This window comes from Psammomys obesus, unplaced genomic scaffold (assembly GCF_907164565.1).
Source record: "Psammomys obesus unplaced genomic scaffold, mPsaObe1.curated_primary_1811, whole genome shotgun sequence".
NCBI lineage: Eukaryota > Metazoa > Chordata > Mammalia > Rodentia > Muridae > Psammomys > Psammomys obesus.
In genome coordinates this window covers 41,269,725-41,286,664 of record NW_026591086.1, presented here as the reverse complement: position 1 = coordinate 41,286,664, position 16,940 = coordinate 41,269,725, and positions in this window count along the sequence as shown.

The window sequence follows — 16,940 nt, the reverse complement described above, 5'->3', positions numbered from 1 at the left end:
CACTCTTTTTCAAGTTAAATCTTAATTTGATTATTTCCTTCTTGGATCTCACAATAAATCCTATTGATACAACACACTTTAAAAATCCAGATACTATTTATTAGGCATATTAAAGTAATAAAAATTAAAAAATTATCAGGAGCAATTGGAGGTTATCTCATAAAAATATCAGGAAACTTTTTACAAATGATGAAAGCATTTTTTTTAGACTTGCTTTTATTTATGTGCATGAGAGTGTATACTATGAGCATGCAGGTGTCCTTGGAGACCAGAAAAGAGCATCAGACCCTCAGGAGCTTGTAAGCATCTGTGAGCAGCCAGGTGTTAGTGCCAGGAATCAAACTTGGATCCTCTGGAAAAGCGTCGAGTACTCTGAATGTCTTAGCCATCTCTCTATCTCTAAGATAGAGAGAGAGAGAGAGAGAGAGAGAGAGAGAGAGAGGGAGAGAGCGCTTTCTGGGAATAAATCAGTGAAATTAGCAGTCTAAACTTCTAGACCAGTTTTTACCTTTAAACAATATCACTAGAAAAAATTCTGCATGTGAAATGCTCAGAGAAGGTAGTCAGAAGAAGACATCCAGAAGACGTGGATGTCAGCACCAAAAGAATATGAAAATGTATGTATATGTATATGAAGCCAAGAAGCCAGGCGGTCAAACTAAGAGTTACTTTTCTCAAAGGTTGGACAGAAGGGGGAGAAAAAGGTTGGTTACCTTTGATGTGGCAACATTAAGCTAAAATTTATGTCTGGTGGAATTCTTAATTTACAATTTACAAACTTATATAACTTTTACTTGTAATTTACATGAGAAATTTTCATGGTTAGGTGAGAGAAAAAAATTTAAAAAAATGAGAGAATTTTATTTAGCTGTGAAGACAAAATGGAGTTATGAAACCTTCAGGGAAATTGATGGAAGTGAAAAATGCCAGTGAGGTGGGGGCCTTGAAAGGATCCTGTTGGGAGGATAATGGAACACACATGATATGAAAGCAGAAAGGGAATACTAAGGGCCAAAGGGGAAAAGCACCGAGGTTGGAGGGGGAGTATGAGATGAGAGAAAAGCAGGTTGGGAGTGGAGGATTAACCAAATCTAAGTATGTATACAAATGCTATAATGGAACCAGTTACTTTGTATATTAATTAAACATGATATTAAACTAAAAAAGGAAAGAAAACAAAGATTAAGAGATGTGATCCACTCACTCTGTCATCAAGCCCTCACTTTGGGGTAGAGTCATAAGTCGTGGATAAAGTGCAGTAGTTTCCTGAAAACAGAGCATGAGAATGGGACTCTAAGCCACAAGCACAAAATGTGATTCCACGGTCATCCGCACAAGTAAGAAACAGAGCAGCTCTGTTATACTTTGATTTTAGCCTGTTGACAACTATGCTAGACCTCTAACCATAAATAATAATCTTGTACTAGATGGGGATTTGTTACGGTCACAAATTCAGACCAAACTTGGACCCAGTGTTGGTGTGAACACATACAAGATATTTAAAAATGCCCAAAGTGGGATATTTATCTTCTAATCATTCACTCTGAGACAGTCTCTCAATAAATTCCAGAAGAAATCCCAGAAAGAAATTCCAGAAAAACAAGAAAATAAGAACATTAAATCCTCAAATCAATGGAAGTGACCTGTCAGCTGTAAAAGTTCAATCTTCAGCATAACCATGAATTAAATTTGAACAGTCATTAGGCAGAATGTAAAGAGTGGCGGTGATTTCCGAGGTACATCCCAACAGCACCACTCTGGGTACCAAGACTTTGACATGTGATTCTTCCAGGGACATTCAACATCCACAATATAATACCAGGCCGATAGCTCATTTTAAAAGCTAAAATTCAATGAACGAGGTTTAATTCAACGATATAAAGTTAGTGTTCTTTTTTAAGCAAATACCAACAGCATCTCTGGCCGCTAAGAAAAAGCCATCAAGCTTGACAACTGTGGTCCTCAATCTGTGGGTTTTGACTCCCTTGGGGTCTCATATTAGATATCCTGAATATCAGATATTTACATTACAATTCATAACAGTAGAAAAATGACAGTTATGAAGTAGGAACAGAGTAATTCTATGGTTGGGGTCACCAGCCAAATTAAAGAGCCCTAACAGCATTAAGAAGGTTGAGAGTCACTGACGGAGTGAATTTCCTTGACCCAGTTATAATGTGAAGCCGGGAGTGAGAACTAGACAATTTCAGCCTCTGGTCTTCACTGTTATTTATAAAAAATGTATTGAGAATCATGAGAACTACATATATGTGCTTCCAAAAGCCCAGGTTAATAATTTGCTCTGCTTCTTGTGTATTGTCTGTTGATTTTGCAAAAGTTCTATAATATTAGAATTTCTTCCACCTTGCTACCAGTATACTAATTTCCAAGGCTGCCTTTGCTTCTCTGTCCTCTTCCTACAAAAACCCTTAGCAAGGATGTTAACAGCACTTAAAAGCCTTTTGCAAAACCCTTTGCTGGTCACTGAGTGTTTGTCTATGTATGAACACACAAGTTCTTAGTGGTCATATGAGTTGAATGTAAGATTTTAATGACAGCTTAATAGTTTCTGTCCTTAACCTTGAGCTTGATTTAACAATTCCATAAAATATAAACTTAAAAACACATGTTGTATACCACAGACTTCCAATGTAGTCAATTAAAAATAAAATTCTTGAAGAAGTAAGTCATGAATATTTTTAGAAGGCAAAAGAATTTAAAAATATGTTGCTCTTAGGCTGTGTTCTTAATTCTAATGCTCCTTGACAGTGGCTAGCCAAAGCTTTTATTTTTAGTGTCTATTCACATTGGATTTTTCCCTTCATAGATTTTTAGAAAACTTGCTTTTTGTGGCAGCTTTATTTCCAAGAAGTGACATCAACAGTTCTAAATACTTTTTAAATGATGTTTGTGGTTTTAGACACTTGCAGGAGAGAAATCATTAATGTTTCTCAAGCTCACAGCCAAATACCCAAAGGGATAAAATATCCTGCTAGCCCGGCTTAGAAGAGAAGCTTCTCAGTCATCTACAGTACTGCTTTAGAAGTTGCAGATTCTCTGTCTAAAATCTAATTTAGTTATAATTGTGAGAAGTGTACAAACATCTTAGTCAAAGCAATAATAATAATAAGCTTATCAAATTGTTTAGCTGATTTTAATTATTATGGTAAGGAGCTTAAAGTTGCTCTTTTGCTCCAGACACACCTTCATCAACTAGAAGCCGTGATTATTACGTTTGTGTTTGCTTGTTTTCCTTTGCTTTGTAAATAAGTTTGGTTTTTGCCATAGGAACTCATTTAATATTTATTAAGCCTGTTAATATTTGAAGCAGCTCATCACTTTATAAATTCTGTTGGGAGAATCTTGTCAAACTTGTTGAAAATTATGATGATTTACCATATTTGATAGTGCCTGAAAACAATAAAACCCACCAGTCCTATTGTGGCGATGATATGCCATGGAGAACAACCCATTAAGCACAAATTGGTCAGATTGAATTCCAGGCCTGCCTAATTGGACAGAAATTACTTGAATTCATTCAACTTTCATATTTACTTTCCTAAGAATGAAAATATACATACCAGTCCCATTTAAGTTGTTTGGTGTTGCTTTCTGCTGAAATATCTAAATGCCCACGTAAGGAACAGTTCACATTGGACACACATGGCATAGGTTTCAAGCTAAGCTAAATGGTTTTCTGCTGAAACTGGTGAGCAAAAGATGAACAGAAAGGGGTCTGTGGCACTTACGGCAGAGTCCATCAACCTTTAACTTTCCTTGGTGCAGGTGTGAGCCTCCAGGAGGGGATGGGTATTGGTGTATTTCTTCTCAATGACTTTACCCAGGGGTCTTCATTCCTAAAGGAGCTTGATGAGCAAAGGAACTTTCTGGAAGGTGAGATCTGCAGGAATCCAATCCACACTGCTTCTTAAGCCATTCAGTGTCTTGTATTTCTGCTTCAGGATTAGTTTTAATTATTTCCTTATGGATTCTCTACTAAAACAAGGCTGACCAATGCACTGTTCCGCCAACCTGGCACTAAGTGTCACTAATTCCATGTCTTTGTATATATATATATAGTCAGACTGTCTGAAAGGTATCTGGGAGATTCCAAGCTTACTTCCAAAATCTATTTGCTTTCTCATATCTTTTAGTGAGTATGAAATTTAATTTTAATCAAAGTTTCTTTGTTGTTATTTTAAATTGCATGCACTTATTTTCTTACTAAGACTGTTTAGTTCATGAAGTCAAACTTTACATTAGTCTTTAAATTTTCCTCTCATCTGTACTTGAATTTTATATCATATTTTATGAAAATGGATTTGTTCACAAGTGGTTCAATAAATAGTTGAATGAATTAGTGATGTAACCACTGAACAGATCTCAGAAGAAGGAACTGCATCTGTGGATATGGCAAAAGGGCTAAGCATCCCAGCCCTGCGTCTCAATGTGAATTACTTAGGTTTTATTTATTTTTACAAAGAAGACATTCAACTATTATTTAGTGTACTGCTTAGTTTTTCTATTAGCTAGAAAATAGAAAATAAGAGAAAAAGAGGATCCTAAGAGTTACTGAGGAAGAGGCAAGCATAGATCCACAGATTTCAGCATGAAAAGAAAAACAGTAATTCCTCACATCATTTAGTTCACAGAAAGTTTCAAACAGCCCCAGTGCTTTCATAAAGTGTATCCCTAAAAGAAATAGTTCCATCAACACAACCAGAGTTAGATTGCAGACATATTAGGTTATTGCCTTTTTCTCATTAAAGAAATAGTACCTTAGTAATCTGACAGTAGATTACTGCAATAGTGAATTAGAGAAAATGTGTAATAATTCAGATTGGTAAACAAGGAGTTGAGAAACTGGTCTCCAGATTTGATTGTTACAGAAGCATCGCTTTCTCCTAGGGGCCTTGGGCAAGTGTTCAGGGCCTGAAACCAAGAGTCTTCAAGACCACGAAAGTATTTGCTAGTGAAATATAGCCAAATGAGTAAAAGAACAGGTCAGTTTTACTTATTATGGCTTATACTCAATTAAGTTTTCAAAATTAATTACATTGTCATTTAAAAATACAAGATAATTTTATCTTTCTAATCTGAACAGTGTGGGCGTAATAGTAAATCGCCGATAAAATGGGCACACACTGTAGTGGGCTAGCCTTCTTACCAACTCGTGACAACATATATACATACCTGTATATGTGTGTGTGTGTGTGTGTGTGTGTGTGTGTGTGTCCTTCCTGAATTAATGACAGATGTGTGCACATCTGAGCAAATGAATATAAAATGGAGAGTGGAGCTGTATTCTGCAGTGAACACAAATGAATTTAAGCATCTGAGCATCAATTGTGATATTGCTTTCTTCATAACATTAATTATAGTTAGTACTTCTTTGAATCTCATCTATTCTTAAACATTTACCCTTCAAAACTAGATTATGGTCCTTTTTATTTTAAAATAAACCTTTCATACATGTTTTTTTTTTAATCAGCCTCTAGTGTGATCTCAAAGATCAAGGCAAAACCCCACACTCCCCACCAGTGATCAAAGTTTGATGACCTCCAAATAAGAGAAAACACAATAAGTGGACTTCAGATCACAAGAACAAAAAAATGCCCAGAAGCTACACAAGCCACTGCTGGTGTTCTTTACTTAGGATGCTTTTTATGAGGGGAGAATAAAGCGCAGGCTGTCAAGAGGCAGCAACTTCCAATTCCTTGGTCTGAAGCCTCATCTGAGGAACCAAACAAATAGGTTATGTATATACTCAAGAGAAAAGATATAAAACCACAAAGGGTGGGGTAAGCCGCAAGGAATAAGATTTGAAGAACAAAATAAAACAACAGGTCAGAAGCCAGAGATTCAAACCTGGTGTTAGTAATCACGGAGCTTGCACAGTTCTGCATGTACTGGGGACTGTCGGAGTTGAGAGGGATTTCTTTGTGGTTCCTCCTGAATGAGGCAGACAGAGCACTCTTGTAGATGTTTGTGTATATGATACCCATGATGCAAATTGATATTTGTGTTATAAAGAATAGCCTTTGTCCCGGATTTGAACAAAGTTTCCTGTCTTTTCCACAATAGTGTGATCCCTACAAATTAACAGAGCCTTCCTTTACTGAGACTCCTAGTCTTTCAAAAACACATCAAAAATATCACACACGAATCTTCGCTAATTTAACATCATTCATTTCATTCATTCTGTATCTATATCTGGAAGTGGCAATGCAGGGAGATCTTTTTACTTACTCAAGAAAATAGTTTTTAAAACTGTACCTTAAGACAGCTGTTAACATAGACCTGAAGAAATCATTCTTTTCTTTCAATGAAAGTCTATCTACTTTGAAAAGCTCTGCATATGCTTCTTACATATGGTTTTAAATATGTTTCCCTGCTGCTCCCACTACCACCATCATCACCTGATTACTGTCAAGGGTAATGTTGGGCAATGCTATTTCACACTCTGAATGTGGTTCCTATCTCTGATCTCTGTTTCACAATCCCAATATTCTCACATCCTTCGCATGGTGCAATAGAATGTCACAGCCTAGTCCACAACCATTCATCCAAATACATAGAAGATAAGACCCATTTGGACAGGTGAGAAATGTTCTCTTCCCACATCTCAAAGCCAGTAATAAACACCCTCACACTTTTGGATTCTTACTCATCCTTTAAGACTTGTTTTCCAGAGAGGATCATCTCCTTGCCATGTTCTCATACAGTTCTCCAGGCACTTACCAATGTAAGCTTGTGGGTAATCTGAAGAGAACCTCTTGCCTCAGTAGATCATGAGTGTCTTAAGGCAAGAATCTTTGTCTTGATTACACTGCTATCTCTCAGGAAAGATGTGCTACATAGGCTAGCCATAGTGAACTCCAATAATCACTTGTTGAATTTAACTAAATAAAAATGCTTACAGGTTCCAAAATATTCTCTAAACATCTCCATTAACTATTTTAAAGTAATAGTGTACCCCTAAGTAACAAAACCCAAATTGTTCTAAGGGCTGATGGTCAAGGGGTAGGAAAGCAACCACATCTTCACCCATTTTTAGAAAAATCATATTTAAATGAAATAAAGTGTGTTTGGGGGTCGGGAAGATTGTTCACTGGGGAAAGCTCTTGCCACACAGACATAAGCATCTCAACGCACATCCCAGAATGCATACAGAGCAAGCACACTGCTGGTCCCTGTGCTCCTGTGGTGAGATTCAGAAACAGGAGAACTGTCAGGAGTTCACTGGCCTGCTGGGCTGCGGGACTCAGCAGTGGTGAACAAGACTGTCTCCAAAATGGCCAAAGACAAAAAGACTCGCACCTGAGACTGTCCTCTGAGCCCCACACATGTGCCAGTGCTGGCACAGGCCTAGCACAACCAGCCCACTTACCACCAAAGCAGCCCACACAAAGATCTGTCAAAAGTGTGTCTTTACAATCAAAGAAATAAAATAATCTAAACCATTAGTTTCCTTTTTCGTCAATGAAAAAGAAAGTGAAAAGGACCCCAAGGAAATGGTCTATCATGCTTTAGGAAGCAGTTTAACCGTTTTCAGGAAAAGATTCCATATAAATGTGACATTATTATTGCCCCGTCTCCTTATGAACTTTCTTGTGCCCACACTCAAATCTTCAAGATGCTAATGTCTTGGCACTGACATGAAACAGCATCCAGGGACCAACTCTTCATTCTGTGTCCCTTTAACATGAAGTTCCTCTACTGTCACTGAATTATGGGTACCTTAATTATGGGACATTAGGTGTTGCCTGCACTCACGACTCCTTGACAGGGTTTTAATGTGAAGCCAGAGGAGAGAGCTAAACAGGATTTGAGCCTCACACTATTACTGTATTCCCTTGAGAACAGAGAGAACTATGTGTATATCCTCTTGGATATACAAATTAATAATTAGTGCTGAACTGTGAAAAAAGCACCCATCAATAAACACATACAGGAACAAAACTGCGTATAAAGTTGAAAATTATAATTCTTTTCAGAGAAATCCTTTGCTCATGATCATACAAATGGGAATTGCTTTTATTAGATATTTTATGTTTCTGGCTTATAATTTTATTTCTGATACGTACAGTCTTTTGCATGTGGAGGCTTGTAAAATAAAAATACTAATGTACAGTTACGCTCATTTAAAAATCAGTATATTTTGTTGAAGATAAAATTTTTTTCTTGCTTGGTGTTTATATAGGATGCTGATTAGTTTTTGGCTCAAAGGAGCAAATATTACTGCAATGTTCGATGTTCTGTCATGTGCTCTCCACTTGTATTTGTCCCCATGTCCTTCCTTGTGTGCTCATAGAAACTGGGTATGTCATTATCCAGTGGACGATTCAGGAGAGCAACATTGCACTTTCAAGGGCAGATTTCCCCATGGTAAACAACCTGGCTGGCATCTCGTTGTCTTCTGTCAAGCTTAGGTTTACCCATGCAGCGCGCAGGAATTCAAGGAGGGCTCCGTGATCGTGCAGCCTGCGACACCGCACAGCGCGTGCCCCCGGCTCAATATTCTGTTGCATTTCCGCTTTGTACTGGGGCCCCAAACTGTGTAGCTAAGCCTGTTGAGGGGTGAGTGCGTATTTACTTTCTTAGCACCAAAATTAAAGTCAAGTGTCAGACGTTTCACTCTTGTAATGATGTCTCTGAATCGTTTCAGTAGATTTGAATTTAATTTGAGGCATAAGGCTGTAGCATCCCCACAACAAAACGACATTGAGGAGCAGCTAAGGCTAACTGCAGTAGACAATGGAGAGATGACGCTGACAAGACAGCTGCCCAAGGGTCTCCACTTTAGGTGTTGAGGGGGACCTCATTGTCAGTCAAAGGATCTTGAAGGGTGAGGATTCTTCTGCATCCCTCATTTCCAGAAAGTTCCTCAGGCCTTGCAGAAAGTTACATGACCGTCCCATTGAGGAAGCCCTCCATCACTTATTCTCAGCACAATGGTCAGTTCTGGAGCTGCGCATTAACTATCACCTTCTGCCGTGAGGGGTTCTACTGAGGACGGCTTTTCTTTTTCCTTCTTCTTGGCGAGGTTACCATATTTGCTTTTCACATTTTTGAAAGGGTTTTGTTGTTGTTGTTGTTGCTGCTGAGTTTTAATGCTAAAAAACTGTTACCTCTCCCTTTTGTCATTTTAAATATCATAGTTTGATGTTGGTAGATTTTTAGAATTCTGCTTATTGTCTTCATGTCTTGCCGACCCAAAGCGAATATACATCTTAATGTTCTTATAAAATGATGCATTATCTCAGTATTATTTTATGCTATCATAATCTATTTTACTGGGAGTGCTGGGATTAAGGGCATACGCGACCCTGTCAAGCTCCAATCATAACTTTAATGCACTTTTTCCCTCCCTATCCATGGCTTTTTATCAAATTCATGAAAAACAGCAAGAGAAGCTATGTGTGGTATTTCACAACTGTAATCCCAATACTCTAGAGGCTGAAGCAGAAAGTTTAGGTCAGCCTCAAAACATTTTTTAGGCCAACCCAAGCAATACAGTGAGACCCATTTCAAAGAAATAAAAACAAAACAAATTAATTAAAAACTACATTTACACTGAGGTCTTATTCCATGACTTCTAGGGAATTGACCATCCAACCCTCCTATGTACATTTATCTTTCACAGGCCTGAACCCTCATTTCTCCAGTGACTTTTTTTTTATGTAGTCTTCAGATGTAGGCTCAGATTCCACACCGCTGTTGCTGAGAACCGAGACACCATATTTTACACAAGCAGAGGCTAGAGGCCATCGCTAACTCCGCTCTCCACCATTGACTCTACTACAGTACATTTGGTTTTTGATTATAGTCCTTCCTTCTCGTATCACTCATCCTCATATTTTAAGGGGCAGAGACTCTGCCTTGCAGATGTCAAAATTCATTTATTGAGCATATGCAGTAATGATGAGGGTGTGTTGAAATGAACGTTTAAAACGTTGACCTAAAAGCCAGCCCGTTGCTTACCATGTGGTACTGTCTAAATGGAATTGAGTAGTTCTCATTGCCTTTTCTCATTATTCGTTTGTTAGTTGGCCTATATAAGAATATCACAAAGTACCTACTGTGTGTTTTGAATGTTGTAACACTGAATTAATGACTCATGGTCCTGTACTAGGACACTTATAATCACTTTTGCATTCATTTATAAATAATGCATAAATCATGACCTGCCTTAACAGTAAACAGATCAAAATAAATAATTGGAAATGTTTTTTTTTTAATCTTGGTTAGGTTGTATATTTAACTATAATTATCTTTCCCTTTTATTTTGAAAACTACTTTTGATAACCTTAGTATGACTTTTTCCATTTATTTATGTATTTATTTATTTATTTACCTAGCATGGTTTTTGTTACCTAAATTTAACTGTCCCTTGAAATGTGCTTGCATTTACTTCTCAGAGCATGTTTACAAGAAGAATATTTTAGAAAAAACAAGATAGAGAAGTTAATGGGCTGTCTTTTAGAATGAATAAAATCTGAACTTCTCCTGTGTAAATTCTAACAATTTTTCCTGACCCACAAGTGATATTGAGTTAAGCATTAACTTTGTCGATACCATTCATGGACAATCAAATTTCAAGTATACGATATTAGAATCATTTCTCAGCTGTGGTAGAAACAAACAGGATGCAGTTAGGGTGCAGGTGTGTGGACACAGCCTCTCCCAGGTGCCCCATCTCGTCGCCAAGGAGGAACGACTGTGCACCTGAACTTTCCCGCTTCAGTATTTTTGCCAAATTCACCTCTTTCTTCTGGTGTCCATTGTATCACTTTCTGCTACAGGGACTGTACAAAAGAAAGTGTGTCTTAACTCCCTTCTGTGGGGAAGGGGCTTCAAAACAGCAAAGTCATGTACTTCAGACAAAACACAGAGAAGACTTTAAACAAGACCAGAAGCCAGTTAATTTATAACCAAATTATTTGTAACAAATTGTCTTTATGTAGCTACTATACTATCTGTAAAAATACAGTGTTCCAGACACAAAACGACACGTATCCATATTCTAATAATAAATAGGATGTATTATCGTAAGGAAATGGGGAAATTTATAGAAACAGGGTATGATTTGCCTTTGGTTTCACTCTTTCCGGTAAGCTTTGTAGTTGTGATGACACGGATAACAAACTCAGCTCTATGGAGAGTCTTCAATCCATGGATGACCGCCGCTTCTCCTTTTCCAAGACAATGAATAATGATTCAATACTCGATGTGTCAATAGTCTTGCAGATTTACTTTTCACCTCTCCTTTATCTATTATTAACTAATATAAGCCAATGGGTCAATAAATAATGCCACTCATTTTGTTTGAAGAAATCCTTTGGAATATTATCTGTGGGAAAAAAAATGTTTGAAGTAATGATAAACGTTGGAGATCCTCAAAATTCAAACCGGTAGCGAAGGACACCAAATTAAAATTTAAAATAAGTTACGCAAAATTCAAACCAGTAGTGAAGAACACCGAATTTAAAATGATATTGAGGCAGAATGCTGGGAGAATGCAATGATCAAAATCGAGGTATTAACAGGATGTTATTTCCCTTTAAAAACGTATGGATGCCTTTAACAGTTATAACCCCAGTTTGCTTGATCTTTCCAGTTTATTTATCATATTCCACAGGGAACCCACAAAAGGGGATTGTTTGCCGTACCAGGGGAAGAGCGCCACCTGCCGAAGCTTCGTCAAAGTCGCTTCTACGTTGTGTCAGAGTTCTCACTGGGTTGAGCTACCCAACATTGTATTGGAAGAGACAAGCCCATTATCCATCCTGTGCAGCTGGCATAGCTAGAGGAGCTCTAACTATGAGAGCATAATGGTCTCACATAGATAGACCATGTGAAATAAGTAACATCAAATGTACAGACAAGTTTAAGTTGTACAGCACAATAGCATGTTACATAGGTAACATCCATTGAAACATCCCATGTCACACATTTCCAGGCTGTCTGATTTGTCTCTGTCATTGGAACACCTTTACCATGTGTCTTTTGTTGTTTTGGTTTTCTCCATCGTAAGTAAAACTCCTTCTTGAGCACCCTTGGGTTTTAGATGTTCGGAACAAAGGGTTGCACGTTCTAAGGATTTGGAGTACAGTGAATCTTAAAACAACGTGTTCCTGGGAAATCAATAGAAGACACTGCAAAGTGAACTCACATCACCTCCTCAGCTGTTTTCTCTACTTGGACTCTTATTCAGAAAATCTGCTGTTCCACAGCCTGGAGGAGATGCTCTCTTTCTCTTTCAGAAGACTTGTAGATGAAGGGAGAGGTTAATTGGATATTAGCAGATACCTCAAAAATGACATTTGACATCAATTTGGGCCTCCAAAGGCTGTAGAGGGAAGGATACAGATGTCAATTTCCTTTTGAAAAAAAGTGAGGCTGGGATAGGAAATACATTACACCAGTGATAAGTTTCCAGTGCATAAGTTGTTTTTTTTTTTTTTAATGAAATTGTCCAAAGAAGTTAAGTATCACTTGAGCTGGAATTGGAGCAATTTTATTAGTGTCACCATGACAGGAAAACACACACACACACACACACACACACACACACACAGAGAGAGAGAGAGAGAGAGAGAAAGAAACTTAATTTTAGCTTTAATTTACATTGTGTGGGTTCTTTAAGAATTTTGATGCTGGTGATTTAATATGAAAATTAACCATTACCAAGTGCCATGTGGACGCTCCACATAGAAACTGATTTTTTTAGTGTGCTTTTCTGTACTATACAACTGTTCAAGTTATAAATTTAAGTGGAGTTGTTTCTCTCTCTCTCTCTCTCTTAATTTTTGTGAGAAAGTCTAAAAATACAAAATTTGGTAACAGCATCCGCACGATGCTCCTCACGGTTATACAAAAAATATCTTTGTTTAGGAAACTAATAAAATTGGTCACCTAAAGAGGAAATGAGATTTTTTAATGCAAAATGAAGCTGACAGTGCTCTTCTATTACCAGGGTCTTATTAGGGAAAAATTCTCTGACATCTGTTTATCCCCTGCAGCCAAGCTTGTATTCAGAATGCAGTAATTGATTCGCAGCATCCACTGGGGAGCTAACTGGCTCACTCCTCCACGCCCCACCACACAGGTATCTCTGCAGCTAATTCCGAATGTACATCTACATCGTTATCTCCTGGTGAACTGTGACCCTAAACACTTTGGAGGCCCAGATGAAAGTGCTTCCCCCTCCCTCCAGTGCTAAGGGTGTAGCGGATTCTGCAGCCTGGCAATTCACACAGGACATCCAATCAGAACCAACCCCTTTGAAGCCCTTCTCAGCTGGGAGACCATGAATGATTCATAGCTTCTCCACACAGACTAAAGAGGGAAGAGCAAAGCTAGTGTGTATTATTCAGAACTGCATCCTCAATAAGTCTCCATGTTCAGCAAATTGCTACAATGTTTTTCCCCCTTTTTTTCCCTTAGTCCTTACTTCCATACAATATCTCTTTTGTGTCCAAGTTTTAACAAAGAAAGGTTATCTGTTTAAGCAAACTTGTTGATTAGGTGATCTCCCTGTCCCATAATGAAAGTTAATATGGCCACAGACTTAGTGCAAAGGGAAGTATCTGAAAGGGATTACTCCTTCCAAGAGCCCGACCTCACAGCTAACTTACAGAGTGTCTTGGGTATCAACATCACAGTGTTTTACATTATTGAGGCCAAAATATTCATTTCGCAGTGTGTCCTTGTGAAAAAGCTAATTTTGCGACATTATCTATGAACTAAATCAAATATTGTAGCCATTGGAAAAAATACTGTTTGTCAGTCAGGACTGCCATGCTGTCTAGGGGCCTGGGAAGACCCTTTCTCATGGCAATGGCACAGAGCAACCACAGCGATAACGATGACTAAGCATCTTTGCAGAAACCAAGATTCTGCAGACACAATAACTGGATATTACCCCCCAAAGAAACATCACTTCTAGAAGCTTCATTATTAAGCAAGCAGGATTTTCTTTATGTCATCATTCACGGAGGTTTTATCTTCCAGGCTGAAATATAAGCACCAGGAGAAAACCCCAGAAGCCCTACCTGAAAGGGGAGAGTCACTCAACCTCCAGGACATTCAGAAAAAGCAATTTTCCTTTCACTTGTCCCTGGACCCATCTACCTGATGTTGGTGTTTATGTCTGTAATCTCAGCTTTTCTAAGCATCTTTCAGTCATCCTGGCTTTTAGAATTTGTTACATTCTCTATTTTATTTTATATATATATATATATATATATATATATATATATATATATATATAATAATTTTTAAAAATAATTATTTAAAAATAAAACAGGACAATAGTTTCTTAGCACTTAACCACAAAGTGTTATTTGGAAGTACCGTAATAATTTGGAAATTTTTCAGAAAAGAACTAAAATCAAACAAAGTCTGACCTGAATAACAAAAGTAGTTGAAAGACGAAAAGTTGCTTTGTGAAGCATCCTAATCACGTATTTTAAAACAGCATTATTTTTCAAAACTATTCCTTAAAACAATGAATACATACACAGGGTTCTGTCCACTTTAGATCACCTTGAATTGTTTTCCTTTGGCCCAGTTTCCCACGTGGGCTACCTGATTTGCTAGCTGCTGGCGCTGATTGACAGGTATGGTGACAGTAATGCAAATGACATGCAAATGGAATATTAGACTGATGCTTTGTAAGTGCAATTGCCACCATGGTACTTTTTAACAATGGATCTCTCTCTACCTTTATGATTGAGGAGCAATTTCTACCACCTCTAAAAGGCTCAGGCTTCATGCTGTTTGAAAACATAATGCACCATAGATATGAATCATGGGAACAACTTCAACATAAAGATTTCTGTATCCATAATTGCATCTCCTATTGTTCTCAATTTTCTTATTATATCTCTAGCTATGTTTTGTGTGCATTGCTCGTGATACTATCTAAAATGTGGTCATAAATGAGGACCTGTTTTATGAATATACGTCTGTATATTGGCTATCTTACTAGAACTTCTTGATTTTGACTATAATACTTCTTGATGCATTTGGCCCTTTATATTCTCTATGATTTTTGTAGTTTGTTGGCTTCAAGAATGTCCTTAACTGCTTGCAGCAGCTGCTTTATCTTAGAAACTTTTAGGTTCTTTTCAGATAATCTTAATATCAATGTCATCTTAGCATTGATAAATATTGTCTTTTCTGTTGATTTGAGATTTTGTAGCTCTTCTTATGATGCATATATTGGGACTGTGTACTGGGTGACCTGAATGTTTTGTGAAGCTTGGAGTCCTGTTAAGTATTATGGACAATGTTGAAAGTTTCATTTTACTTCACAAATATTTGTATTTTTTTCAAAGTATAGAAGTGAAGTACAAATACTACAAAAATAAGCACATTAGAGCATATGAATCATGCATGGTTTGGTCTGTAGGTCACACCTTACTGTCCGTGGGATACTGGCTACATTTTCAAGACCATTGTGGGGCCACCTGGATCTGACCTGAATGTAGATCCAATGTGATACAAGGGATGGTTATGAGTTATTCAGATCTCAAAGGTTTATTCTGATGAATGCAATCTGTTTCACACCTATGAACTCAGAGTTGAGTGCATACATCCATAAACAATTTTACACAATTGCTTTCCCAATTTATCGCTCTCTCTATGACCTCCACAAAAACCTCTCAGTTCCTGGGTCTCAACATTTCAGTCTTGTAACACCCCACACGCACCACTGGTCAGTGTTGTTTTAGCATGTCCATACATGACACAAGAGGCAAAGGAGGAAATGATGAGATTGGCTCATTCTCTCCTCCACCTGTTCAATAGGCCCACTGAACTCAGAGAAAGACTCTTTCTTCAGAATGATGCTCCTATAGGCTCCTGATTCCAGTCCCTGGCATGCATACAGGGGTTCTTAAGGGGCTGGAGACAGACTAATTCAGAAAAGAAAGCAAAAGCGAAATGAGAGAGTCTCACTTTCTTTTGGTTTTGAATATTGTTTTCTTATCTTCAGGGCTTAACGGAGGGCTGACATGGAGGCCTTCCCGCACTCTCTGACTCACTTCCCCCAGAGGCTGAGAATCAGGAAGAATAAATGATAATAGATTAGAGTCGGCTTGGCAATGCTTTAATCCTATCACCCTTCCCCCAACCACCTGCTTCAGCGTCCTTAATAAGATTGCTCATGCATCCTGCCTAGGTTGGGTTTTTTGTTTTGTTTTGTTTTTTATCTTTGTACAGCAAAAGTAATGGAGTCGAGAATATCTCGCTCAACTTGGCTGGAACGAGAACTCCCTATTCGGTTATTTGTTCACTTCTGAGATAATCTTGCTGTGGAGCTCAGGCAGAGTTTAAACTCGTCAGCGCCCTGCCCCTTTCTATCCATTGCTGGAGTAAAGTGGGCTACGCCATACTGAGCTAGAGGACATTTTCAGTGTCAATCGTGAGGAGATAAACTAGATGTTCTTATCTAGTATTAGAAATTGGGTCAAGTGGTGATTCAGGTTGTGCCTTAGAAACACTTCCACTCTTGATGTCACCCATGAACATGACAAGAAATCAAGGAAAATGTTGGAAGATGAATGTAAGAAATGGTACCCTCTGCATAAGAACAAAATGAAGCAAAGACTGGATTTTTTAATTTAGATCACCCGTTGTCTGTAGTAACAAAGCTGAGAGAAGTAGTTCTTCGTTGGGGTCAGTGTGGATGAAGGAATAAGGCAAAGGTGAGCTCATTCCGTTCCTATGTTGTTGTAAACCTTGTAATTACTGGTGGAAACAATGGACAAGTCCTTGCGTTAAGTACAGTTATTCGAGCACTCATTCAATTGGTAAAGTTCTAAGAGTTACAGGTTAGAGAGAGCAATGCTTGGGAAAGTGCTAACATATACTTTATTTTTAAATTTAATATTATTTTTTTAATTTATTACAATTTATTCACTTTGTATCTC